The sequence below is a fragment of the Colossoma macropomum genome, unplaced genomic scaffold, assembly GCF_904425465.1.
Source record: "Colossoma macropomum unplaced genomic scaffold, Colossoma_macropomum, whole genome shotgun sequence".
NCBI lineage: Eukaryota > Metazoa > Chordata > Actinopteri > Characiformes > Serrasalmidae > Colossoma > Colossoma macropomum.
In genome coordinates this window covers 110,599-123,880 of record NW_023495872.1, presented here as the reverse complement: position 1 = coordinate 123,880, position 13,282 = coordinate 110,599, and the positions used below count along the sequence as shown (strand labels likewise).

Sequence of the window (13,282 nt, the reverse complement as noted above, 5' to 3'; positions counted from 1 at the left end):
TGTCTCCTGCACGTCTTAGTTTATGTGAATAAAATGCTATAGGATATAATTTCTTGGGGCCAACACTATGTTGGGATAAGACTGTACTCACTCCAGTCTGTGAAGCATCTACCTCTACTACAAAGAGCTTGGAAGGGCTTGGGTGTTTCAGAATTGGTGCGGATGTGAAAGCAGTTTTGAGTTTCTGAAAAGCGCTTTCCGCTGCTGGACCCCAAGTCAACTTTTTAGACGCTCCCTTGAGAAGGGCTGTGAGAGGTGCGGCAATTCTTTGACATTCACGGGGGTAGGCCAATTGACAACAGCTTCAACTTTCTGGTCATCCATCAGAACTCCTTGTGAACTAATCTGAGAAAGGAGACTCTCTGAAGATGAATTCACATCTCTGTCCCTAACAGGTCATGTTCTAGCAAGCAATACAAGACTTGACTAACTTGTTGTACATGTGTATCAAAATCAGGTGAATAGATTATGATGTCATCAATATATGCGATTATAAATTTCTCTATTATGTCCTGGAGGACGTCATTGATGAAAGATTGGAAGACTGACGGAGCATTAGATAAACTGAAAGGCATGACTGAGTACTCGTAGTGCCCCCTAGTGGTGAAAATGCTGTTTTCCAATCATCCCCTTCTCTGATGTGTACCAGGTTGTAAGCACTACGAAGGTCTAATTTGCTGAAAAACTTGAGTAAACGGATACACATGGGATTTAGGCAAAGTGCCCTCTCTATGATGTCACTGGAGCAGTCATAGGGACGATGAGGGGGGAGTTTAGTAGCATTCTTTTTACTGAAAACCTCTATAAGATCAGAGTATTTGGGGGGAATTGGTGTAGTGTGGTTTCCGGGCTTTCAATGGTGGACAACCTAATCCTTAGTTCAGAGGATGTGAGGCAATAAGAAAAGCAGTAATTTCTCTGCCTGACCAAGAGATTTGTGGGTTGTGTTTTTGTAACCAGTGGAGACCTAGAATAATTAAGAATTCGGAGGAGTCAATGACAAGAAAAGTTAATAGCTCTTTGTGAAGAAAGCTGGTCTCTAGTAGAACAGGTTCAGTGACAAAGGCGACAGGATCCACTTTCCTGGGGTTGGCTCCTGAGGTCTGTGTAGATGAGCCCGACAGTCACGTAAAACATGACCAGCTGCGCCACAATACATGCACAGACCTCCATAAAGATGATTAAGCCTCTCCTCTCTGGATAGTCTGGAAGAGTGACACTGCATAGGTTCTGGAGCCAAACTGGAACTGGACCTGGAGCTGAAACAAGCACATACGCAGGAATTCGAGCTGGGACTGGAGCTGGAGCTGGAACTGGAACTGTAGATTACATGAGTGCGGAGAGAACTTTTATGCAAGGGTTGCTTTTGTAGAAGTTGATCTAGGCGTAAGGAAATGTCTACAAGTTGATCAAGGGTCATATTGTCATCTTGCAGATTGAGTTGTTTTTAAGATAAATAAAGGAGCTGTACATAGTTGACTAGCTAATGTATGTAATGTCTGTGACAGGATGAGCCAAATATTCAATAGTTTTTGAAGTAGCTGATAATGACTTTTAATTACAGAAACTACTATGGTTTAGAATATTCCAGCGACTTCACGTTACTAATGTAACATGATGAGCTTTAGTGATGTTTGTAAGAGGAACGTTAGCTCATTCTAACAAATCAGTTACAGTGTAAACTGCACATCCTCAGGGAGTAATTCAGTTTTTCAGAACACCAGCATGGAGGGAAAGCTACTATTTACTACAAGGCTGAAGTTGGCTTCTTAATTACCATTGTCTTTATCCAAATGTTTAGTTTCACTTTAAATGTGCAGCAGTTGCATTCTGGCACCTGAACAGAGAACTTTGGCCATGTACAGGAAGGCATAGTTCTTCCTTGTCTCTCTCCCTGTCTCCTCTCTCTCTCTCTCCCTGCTGTGGAAGATGGTCCTCCCTCCTCTCTCGCCAGCACTCACTGTGATGCTAGTCATCGAGGGCATCTGTTAGTTATCCTTAAAGCATGTTGAGCGATGTGTTGAGTGGTGCTTTACATGACTTGGACAAAAATTGTGCTAGCCTTTACCCTCCCTGTGCTGGTGTGTCATTTGAAACCTTGCTCGTGGTAAAATTGGGCATGAATAAAATGCAGAGAAAATCTGGTTGGTGTTCTCAGTCTCAGCAGTGACACTGAGATGTTTTAAAACTCCAGCAGCACTGCCGTGTCTTATCCAGTCTTACTAGTGCAACACACACTAACACACACTAACTGACCACCACCACATCGGTATCACTGCAGTGCTGAGAACAATCCACAATCAAATAATACCTCCTCTGTGGTAGTCCGTTGGGGATCCTGACCATTGAAGAACAGGGCAAAAGGGGTCTAACAAAGTATGCAGAGAAAAAGATGTACTACAGTCTGTAGTGTAGAACTACAAAGTGCACAAAGTTCAAAGGTAAAATCTAAGGAGCAGCTTAATGGCACTATTAATGACAATGTGGTTAATTTTAACTAGACTCACCTCTGGCAAATATATGACACAACACATGTACATGAACATAGAATAATTGGACTTGGCCTAGAAATACCACAGTTTCATTGCAAAGAGAAAAAGTCACACTTTCCTTTAAATACAAGCTAAGAAATATCCTGTGCTTCAACAAAAATGGCTCCTACCATTCTCTTAAAAACGCAACAACAGAAGTTCCAATTTAACACTTTCGATCTTTTGCTAATTAATCCCAGTCAACAATATTAAGATATGCATGGTTTATAAACATACCAAACTGTACATAGATCGTATTACATAGACTGTGTGTACACCGTATGTACACCGTAATACAACATATTACGAACTAAACATCAAATGTACAGCACTGTCTCATGTCTTATTACATCTCATGTGGAGAAAACTAGAGGTGATGATCTTTTGAAATATTGTAAAAAGAAAGAACTGAATTCAGTTGAATGGAAACGTATTAAGTTCTTGTGATTTTGGTCATTTACTGAAACTGACTTGGTTTTATTTCAATTATTTGAAACTTCAAAGGTTAAAGAAAAAGAGTAGACTATAGTTTGACTCTATTTGTCACCCAGGCAACTATCATGGTCTTCCAATCTGTGGCTGAGTACTACAAGCAAGTGAGAAGATTTCACAAAGGGGACTTGGATGTGGAGTTGTCTGTGAGTGGACGAAGCAAATCCACGAAATGGAGTATAAGACAGGAAAACTCGCGCCTCACACGTTCAGACAAGGTTAAACATGCTCTTTATATACTATAAATATTTTGTTCTTTTCACACTGGGAAAAATTAAGTTAACTTGATTGAATATAAATTCAAGCCCTTTTGGCAGGATAAGAATTGAATATTCATTTAAAGCACTTCTGCATGAATATGGTTTTTATTTTTCAATCATGAAATTGTTAAAGCCCAGGAAAGGCTGGCATGCCCACTCCAGGTAAGGGGAGTGTATCTGTCCCTATAAGTATTTTGTTCTTTTCACACTGGGAAAAATTAAGTTAACTTAATTGAATATAAATTCAAGCCCTTTTGGAAGGATAAGAATTGAATATTTGTTTAAAGCACTTTTGCATGAATATGGTTTTTATTTTTCAATCATGAAATTGTTAAAGCCCAGGAAAGGCTGGCATGCGCACTCCAGGTAGTGGGTAGTGTATCTGCCCCAGGTGGAGGAGTTTAAGTATCGTGGGGTCTTGTTCACGAGTGATGGGAAGAGGGATCGTGAGATTGGCTGCGGGCTGGAACAGGTGGCAGCAGTAATGCGGTCACTGTACCGGACTGTAGTGGTGAAGAGGGAGCTGATCCATAAGGCAAAGCTCTCTGTTTACCGATCAGTCTACATACCGACTCTCACCTATGGTCATACGCTTTGGGTAATGACCAAATGAATGAGATCACGGATACAAGTGGTGCAAATGAGCTTTCTTCGTAGGGTGGTGGGCTGCAGTCTACCTGACAGGGTGAGAAGCTCGGTCATCCGGGAAGAGCTCAGAGTAGAGCCACTACTCCTCCGCATTGAGAAGAACCAGTTACCTCCTGGTGGTGGTTTACCAGGCATGGCCTACTGGGACGAGACCCCGGGGTTGTCCTAGGACCCGCTGGAGGGACTATATCTCCATGTTGGCCTGGGAGTGGCTTGGGGTCCCCCAGAATGAGCTGGAGGAAGTTGCTGGGGACAGGGTGGTCTGGGATTCTCTGCTCTCCCAAATGCAACCGCAAGCCTAGCTGGACTAAGCAATTAAAGATGACCATGATGATGATGATGATGAAGATGAAATTGTTAAAATTGAAAGGCTTCTGTGTTTGTGCATTCACAGGTTAACCTTAAGCAGGAATTTAATGTTACAGCTAAGGGAAATGGTGTGGGATCTCTCAAAGTGAGTATTCACACATGCTACCCCAGTCTTGTGTCTCTGATGACTTTGGTTTTCTAGTTGTATTTGTTGATTGTTAATAAATATCCTTCTTATAGGTAGTAACGCTCTACTATGCTAGACCCACTGAGAAGGAAGGTGACTGCAAAGACTTTAATCTTACTGTTAAGATGGAAAGACAACGTGACGGTAAGATTCATCATGACCCAAATGTGTCTCTGTGTGCAACTTTAGTTGTAGTTGTAGGACAGAACCAAGCAATTCCTCATATTTTATTGTGAAATTATAATTTTCTCTTATTTCAGTATCATATCCAGGCGCTAAAGAAAGTTATCTGCTTACTATTGAAACCTTGTGAGTATATCACAATGTGGATTGCACATACAGTTCACTGCATCTATTTTTTTCTTCGGGTTGAGCAAATATGATATTTTAGATTATGTTTTCACTGACTGTATGTTTTAGAACTGTTAAAATGTATTCATATATATTTTTTTTAATTCCTTCATTTGCATAGCTATAAGAGTGAAACCAGAGATGCCACTATGTCTATTATGGATATCGGCCTGCTGACAGGATTCGTGGTGGATGAAAATGATCTCAATGATGTAAGGAAATCTAGCTGATAATACAACCCCATTTCCAAAAAAGTTGGGATGCTTCGCAGAATGTAAATAAACATAGAATGCAATGATGTGTAAATCATGTAAACCATATTTTTAAAGGAAAATACTACAAAGACAACATATCAAATGTTGAAACTGAGAAATTCTATTGTTTTTTGAAAAATATATGCCCATTTTGAATTTGATGCCAACAACACATTCCAAAAAAGTGTTTACCACTGTGTTTCATCACCTCTTCTTTTAACAACACTCTGTAAGCATTTGGGAACTGAGGAGACACTGCTGTAGTTTTGAAAGTGAAATGTTTTCCTGTTCTTGTTTGATATAGAATTTCAGCAGATCAACAGTTCAGAGTCTCCTTTGTCGTATTTTTCATTTCATAATGCGCCAAATGTTATCAGTGGGTGACAGGTCTGGACTGCAGGCAGGCCAGTTTAGCACCCGGACTCTTTTAAAACAGAGCAATGATATTGTAACACATTTTTACATGGTTTTATATTGTCTTGCTGAAGTAAGCAAGGCCTTCCCTGAAAAAGATGTCGTCTGGATGGCAGCATATGTTGCCAAAACATGTATATATCATTCAGCATTAATGGTGCTAATGTTGATTTGTCAGACCACAGGACACTTTTCCATTTCCCCTCAGTCCATGTTAAATGAACTCAGGCCCAGAGAAGGTGGCAGCATTTCTGGATCTTGTTTATATGTGGTTCCCTCTTTGCGTTTTAGAGTTTTAACTTGCATTTGTGGATGCAGTGATGAACTGTGTTCACAGACAGTGGTTTTCAGAAGTGTTTCTGAGGCCATTCAGTGATTTCCACTACAAAATCGTGTGTTTTTAATGCAATGCTGCCTGAGGGCCCAAAGCAATGCTGCCTGAGGGCCAGCAAATACTGTTTTTTGGACTTGTCCCCTGCATACAGAGATTTCTCCAGATTCTCTGAATACTTTAATGATATTATGTACCGTAGATTGTACACAGCAAAAGCTCTTTGCTCTTTTATGTTGAGAAACATTATTCTTGAATTGTTGCACTATTTGATCATGTAGTCTTTCAAAGAGAGGTCAATCCCTCCTCATCTTTACTTCTGAAAGACTCCGCCTCTCTGGGATGCTTTTTTATACCCAATCATGTTACTGACCTGTTGCCAATTAACCACCAGGTGTTTTTCTAGCATTATACAACTTTACCAGCCTTTTATTGCCCCATCCCAACTTTTTTGGAATGTGTTGTTTTCATCAAATTCAAAATATGCATATATTTTTCAAAAAACAATAAAATTTCAAGTTAAAGTTTCAACACTTGATATGTTGCCTTTGTGCTATGTTCAATTAAATATAGGGGTAATTGTAGGGGTAAAACAAATATAGGGATTGTACATCACTAGCATATTAAACCCTACTAGGAACATAAGACTAAGCTTATTATTCCAAAAACCAATGATAATGGAATGGAATTTAACAGAATGTAGTGGAAGGGAATGTATGAGACTGTTACAAAAGAAAAGGTTTTCAGCAATAATTTCAGTTTTGCTAAACATAGTGCTAGGGTTCCTCCTAGTTTGTTGTGTATGTTGTAACAAGTTAACTTCTAGAGTGCCAAACCTTGTAAATTAAGTAAAAACACATTTCAAGCAAGTGTGCTCAAGCATTAGTCTGATTGTAGTTTACCCTACACTTATCAATTCTTTCACATACTTAAAAAGTAATAAATTAATTTTTTCACATTTTTTCTTGTGTTCATAACAGCTAACCACAGGGGCTGACAGATATGTTCAAAAGTTTGAGATGAATAAACAGCTTTCAGAACGAGGCTCTCTCATCCTCTACCTAGATAAGGTACATATGAAGACGACCCTTCATCGTTTTTCACCAATTTTAAGCTTGTGATTGTTTTCTAATTAGGTTAATGTTGTCTTGTGGGCACACCACACGCATGTACAAACACCACATGCTCAGCTTTATTTCTCAAGGACCCCCTCTTGTGCAATACCATCAAAAAACTGGTAACATTTTTATCACATCCCATAATCTGGCTCTTCCCATAAAGTTTTTGTTACTGTAATGAAAAAGCAACAGTTCACTTCAGTATGTTCATTATTAAGCTATGCAACATTATCATTTTTCTAATTTTGATTTTTTTTTCAAAATATTGTGAAAATACTTAGTCATAAACCCAGTATTGAGAATCGTATCATGGACCAAGTGTATCAGTACCACCCTTTAGAAAACACTGGTGAATGTGGACCCTCTATGAAGCCACCAGTGTGTTCCACACACGCATCTTTCACTAGCACTCAAACAAAATCTGCATTGATATGGCTGCACATATCCCTCTTGGGTTGTGATAATGCTTATACTTCTGCTTGTCTAGCCTAGTAAACTGGCAGTCTTGGACAAAGTGATGTCAATCAGGCATGCTCATTAGAATGTTCTCAGATAAGTCTGCTCAGCAAATTCAGGTCGTTTTTGACCAGTGCTTTATCATGTTTCTATCTTGTGTTTTTATTCAGACTTTGCTGCATGTATAATGTAACAATTTATATCTTTTGTTATTAAGCATTTTTACATATTATACACTATATTGCTACATGGTACTTTAAACTATTGAAAATGCGTATGTGTAAAACTGCTGCTTCTCACCAGGTGTCTCATGAGGTGATAGACAGGATTGCTTTCAGAGTGCACAAAACCACTGAAGTGGCTATGCTTCAACCTGCTGGCATCACCGTGTACGAGTACTGCTCTCCAGGTAAGTTCATACACATACATATATGCATATATGCTAATTTCAATTTACGGGGATCTGATCACAAGTTGTGGGGGTCAGTTAGCAATCATTACGTCCCAGACAGGGTACCTGCTTTAACCTGCTTGTGGGCCCTATGGGTCTAGTTCAAATCCACTTATATACTTTAGAACAAAAGTGTACGATAACAAAAGCAAAATAAATAATTAAGAATTTACATATATTCACCCTTAGTTTCTGCTTTTACTTCAGCGTCCTTCCCTTAAATTAAACGTCTGTCATCAGATTACGACCCAAGTTGGCGCCCAAGGCCACAACTCACATGTAAACACACTTCCATAGCAATAAATGCTTGTGTCATGACAGATAAACGCTGTACGAAGTTCTACCACCCTGTGAAGAAAGATGGAGCTCTGTACAGACTGTGCAATCTGGAGGGTCTGTGCCATTGTGCTGAAGGTATGGGCGTTCACAGCTATGCTGCCAACACTAAGCTGGCAAGTTCATGATTCAGGAACATATTTTATATTTCTTCTTATTTAGCAACCCATTCATGTGAACTAACCTATTGGTTCATCATTTCATCTAAAGGACCATTACTTTTAAATGGTCCAAACTGATTATAACTTTTGCAAAAGTCTAAACACTCAATATTTTCACAGAAAACTGCAGCATCCAAAAGAAACAGAAAATTGATGACAATGATCGTCAGAAAAAGGCTTGTGAACCTGGCTTGGATTACGGTAAAGACTTAGAACAGACTGTGACACACACAGAGTTTCACCACACACACCTTCATCATTTATTTTCCATGTTGTAATAATGAATCAAATATTTGTAATATGAGTAATAACTGAACAAATGAAGTTGTGCTTTTTTTTTTAAACAGTTTACAAGGTGAAAGTTGTGAAGACTGACCTGAGCCCATACACAGACTACTACACCATGAAGATTGAACAGGTTCTGAAAGAAGGTATGACTTCTTCATTGTCTGTTTATTATCAGTTTGTGTGACCATCAATCACAACAAAGTGTCTTGCAAAAATCTCAAGCATTGTCATAAGTAGAAAAAACACTGTGTACCATTGTGTCACTTAAACCGGGGAAAAATATATGTTGGGATCTTTGATATGTTGAAAATATGTTGGGTACAAAGCCAATAAAGCTACTGGGTGTAGGTACAACATAGGTGTACATAATGAACTGGTAATTACTTACAGAATCTGAGTAAAATGTTATATTAAATTTAAAAAAAAATCAAGATCAAACTTTAAATGACATGAAATACAACAATACAATGCAAACAGCAAGCAACCTTAAACATAGCACTTGTGAGACGCCAACAAAACCTTGATGATATAAAGAATTTAAATATTCCTTATCTTTTGTTCATATTTTGTGGTAAAGTGACTCGATTTTTAATTTTTATTTTTTAATAAAAGCCACAATATGACGTTGGACTTATTCTATGGTTTATTGTCAGGTTGCAAGTCAGAAATCTGATTATTGTCTGACTCATGTAGACCCCGAGTTTTTCCACTGTCTGATTACTCAAGCACATGTGAACACACTGAATGAATTACTGACAAAATCTGATTTTCTGCAGTTATCACTGCAATAACACTGATGTGGGGGTGGTGGTGTGTTAGTGTGTGTTGTGCTGGTCTGAGTGGATCTGAGTGGATTCTAGAGGTACACTTCTCAAGAACAGTGGCAAAATCTGCCCTGCACGGCTGCTACAGCGCAAAACCGATACAGTAAACCAGCAGTGGAACTTTCCTGTGAGGCATGTTGTTCACACCATAAACATACATATTTAAACACATCGTTTGCAGGCCACTTTATCTGACTAATTTCACATTGTAAATTGTCTAAAGCAGTGGTTGCCAACAAGTCATTTGGCCACGCAGGTCAGTTGCCATAAATCATATGGCTGCTGTGTTTTGCTAGCTCATTAACCAGGGACACATCATGCTAACTCAGCTTGCTAGTGACACATCATGAGTGGCACAAAACAACATTTACGGATGAAGAGTTGCTCAAAGAAGCAATGACAGTCACTGCTGAATAATTATTCAGAGACTTTAAAAACAAAGATTTAATCCGAACAGCCAGAGGTAATATGTCACTTGGACCTGCAACTGTAGGAAGAAGAGAGGCATCATTGTCAGATAACGTATCCAAACAGGTTACCTCTTTGTGAATTCATTTCGCTGCAATTTGATGAATCTGTGGATATAACTTACACAACCCAGCCTGTTGTGTTTGTTCACAAGACGTTTACCGATGCCAGTATCGAGGAAGACTTTCTCACCCTTTTGCCTCTGAACGAGAGAACAAGAGGCGAGGATATATACCGTGCTTTCAAAACATGCAACTGAGAAAAACCTTTCACTTGAGAAAGTTGCGTCAGTAACTACAGATAGAGCACCAGCAATATGTGGTGTGCTTGCTGGTTTCATTGCACTCTATTGGAAAGATCCTACTTTCCCTGCCTTTCTCAGCTACCGTTGTGTCATTCATCAGCCAGCGCTAGTCAGCAAAGTAGGATTTCTCAATGTGATGTGGTGACTGTTATGGTCAAAATTGTAAACTCAATTCGTGTAAAAAGCTCTTCAGCATCGCTGGTTTAAGTCATAACGTGACGAGCTTGATGCTGAATATGGGGACTTGATTCTGCATGCAGACGTATGCTGGTTAAGTCATGGGAAGGTGCTCCAGAGATTCATTGATTTGCTGTCAGGAATTACAGTTTTTTGAAGTCAAGGAATGAACAATACAGGCAGCTGACAGCTGGCACGACTGCTCGAGTTGGCTTTTCTGTTGGATCTAGCGTCCAAGCTGAATGAGCTAAGTGATGAATTGCATGGAAAAGACAGAGACCTCTGTTGCATGATTAGTCCTGTGAATGCCCTCCAAGTTACAAACTTCTAGAATGTAGACAAAATGCTTAACTACATCTCAAACAAAGAAAACCCTGAAAACTTTGATCCCACATTATATTGCCTCTAATAAATGTGTAGTTACACATGAATACCTTATGCAACAACAATGTAACTACTGATGATTTAGTAAATGTTACAGTGGATTACAGAAGTACAGCCTATGTAATTACACATGTGTATCAACTTCAGTTTTGCCTCTTGTAATTACACAAGTGTATCTTCTACACAGGAACTGTCCTGTAGTGCAGTGTTAAAGTTACACTTTAAAATGTGGACAGTTCCTGTGTAGTTGTTATGTAGGTACTGTTTAATAATGGAGTGGTAATATAGACATTGCATTTGGGGGAAATGCAACACATTTAATTAATGTTATAAAAGTTAAATGTTAAGATAAGGGGACGTCTGCTGTTCTGTCACATCACAGAATGGTTTAAAGCTGAAACTGGTTACAGTGTCACAGCACTAGCAACATAAATGCTAGCTAAATGTTAGGAAAGCTGGCAGTTACAGTGTAATTTTTTTTTACCTGATACTTCCATTTACTGCTGGGGAAAAAAATGCCGTTCCAGTCTGATTACAGATGTGATTACATTTGTGTTATTACCCTCATGTAATTACATGATAGAGAATAGGCTGTTGCAACTATTAAGATACATTTGTGTAATTACATAAGGCAAAACTGAAGTTGACACACACATGTAATTACATATGGTGTACTTCTGCAATCCATCTATAACAGTGACTAAATCATTAGTAGTTACATTGTTGTTGCATATGTTGTTCACATGTAACTACACAGTTATTAGAGACACTTAATATAAAGTGGGACCAAAACTTTTGCATTAACTTGGAAAGACTGTAAGAGGAGTTCAGTAGGCAGTTTGAGGAGTTCAACAAGATAAAAGACATTGTGACATTCATTTCAAACCCTTTTTTACCACTAAGATTGAGGGTCTGTCAGCAAGATTTCAACAGATGCTTGAACTGCCAAATGGAGTTGACAGGGAAATAACTGACCTACAAAATAACATTAAGATGATAGCCAGGTCAAGAGACAAGGACATTTGGGGCCTTGTGAATCATGAGAGATATCTATATCTTTCACCATGTGCACTTAAGGTGAAGGCCTTCTTTGGATCCACATATCTGTGTGAGGTGGCATTTTCACAGATGAAAATCATCAAGACCAAGTATCGCACTCACCTAACAGATACATATCTGACACATTACATTAGACTGGCTATATCAAACTATACCCTGGACTATAAAGCACTTGCAGACAGTGTGAAGACTCTGATGTGTGCATCTCACTGAGTGCCGCCATGGCCAGCACTCTTGTACATTAAGTAAACTGTTTTATTTTATGTAGTTGAAGGGTTTTTGGGGACATGCAGAGCTTTATTTTCAGTAGCCTTGGCGTGACATTTATGCCGGTAGATCTTTGATTTTTCAGATTTCAAATGGTGATCTCATACCTGAAAAAGATTGTTGAACACTGGTCTAAGGTAAAATACAGCAACTCTATACATGCATTGTGGAAGGACACCTTTCTTCAGACAGGCTGTCTACACAGTGTATCTTACAATCCACAAGTGTGCAAGTGTGGAATCAAGTTCAAAGCTTTGGAGTCGACTCCCTTGGAGTCCTCCTTGATTCCCTAATGCCCAGAGAACTGACTATTTTTCAGATCAGTTCCTGACCCTAGTGAAAAATGTATTGGCGATACCGTTCCTACAAGTGTACAGTACGCTTTATAGGATTAATAGTGTCTGCACTAATGTTTTATGTAGGCACTGATGCAGGTGTGGAAGGAGAAGAGAGAACCTTCATGGGCCACGCAAATTGCAGAGAATCTTTTGGAATGGAGGAAGGCAAGGTGTACCTCATCATGGGCCAAAGTGCTGACCTACCAAAGATAAGTGGAAGGTAATGTTGGTGCATTTGTGTGTAAATGTCTTGATTTTCTCTTGGTTTGTATATGTCTTTAATATGACCATAAGAAGTCTATAGTTACTTGTATGTCCTTTATTTTTTACTAAAAATGCATCATAGTAGAAATACTATAATATATAGAATGCAGATATTACATGTACACAAGTATATTCTTGCTATTAACTTTTTTATTACACAACTATCTAATGAATATTTTCATTTGATGTACATTGTGTACTGACAGGTTTAAGTTTACTCTTCTTCCTTTTTTTCTGTTCATCATTGGCTCATTCTTATGTTTGTTATCAGGCTGCAGTACATCCTGGGCGAGCAGACGTGGATTGAATACTGGCCCACAAGCCAAGAAGGTCAAACTCAAAAATACAGGGAAAAATATCTGGGTATCACTGGACTCGCTCAGCATCTCTTGTCTATTGGATGCACTACATAAGTATCAGTGATACTGATATCAGTGTCATTCAAAAGTCATTATTTTTTTTCTGAATATTTCACAAGCTCAGCTCTGCTTTTACTATCACTGTGACTTTTTACTGTGTTTTTACTGAATTTACTGAAGAGAAACATTTATTCCAAAAAGTAAAACATTCTGGTATGTCATACCTGAAGATCATCAAATAAACTTTCCAA

General features: G+C 38.8%; 1 pseudogene; it reads left to right on the top strand.

The window, feature by feature from the left end:
* The window catches only part of LOC118803208, a 39,509-nt pseudogene extending 26,227 nt beyond the window's left edge, over window positions 1-13,282 (top strand).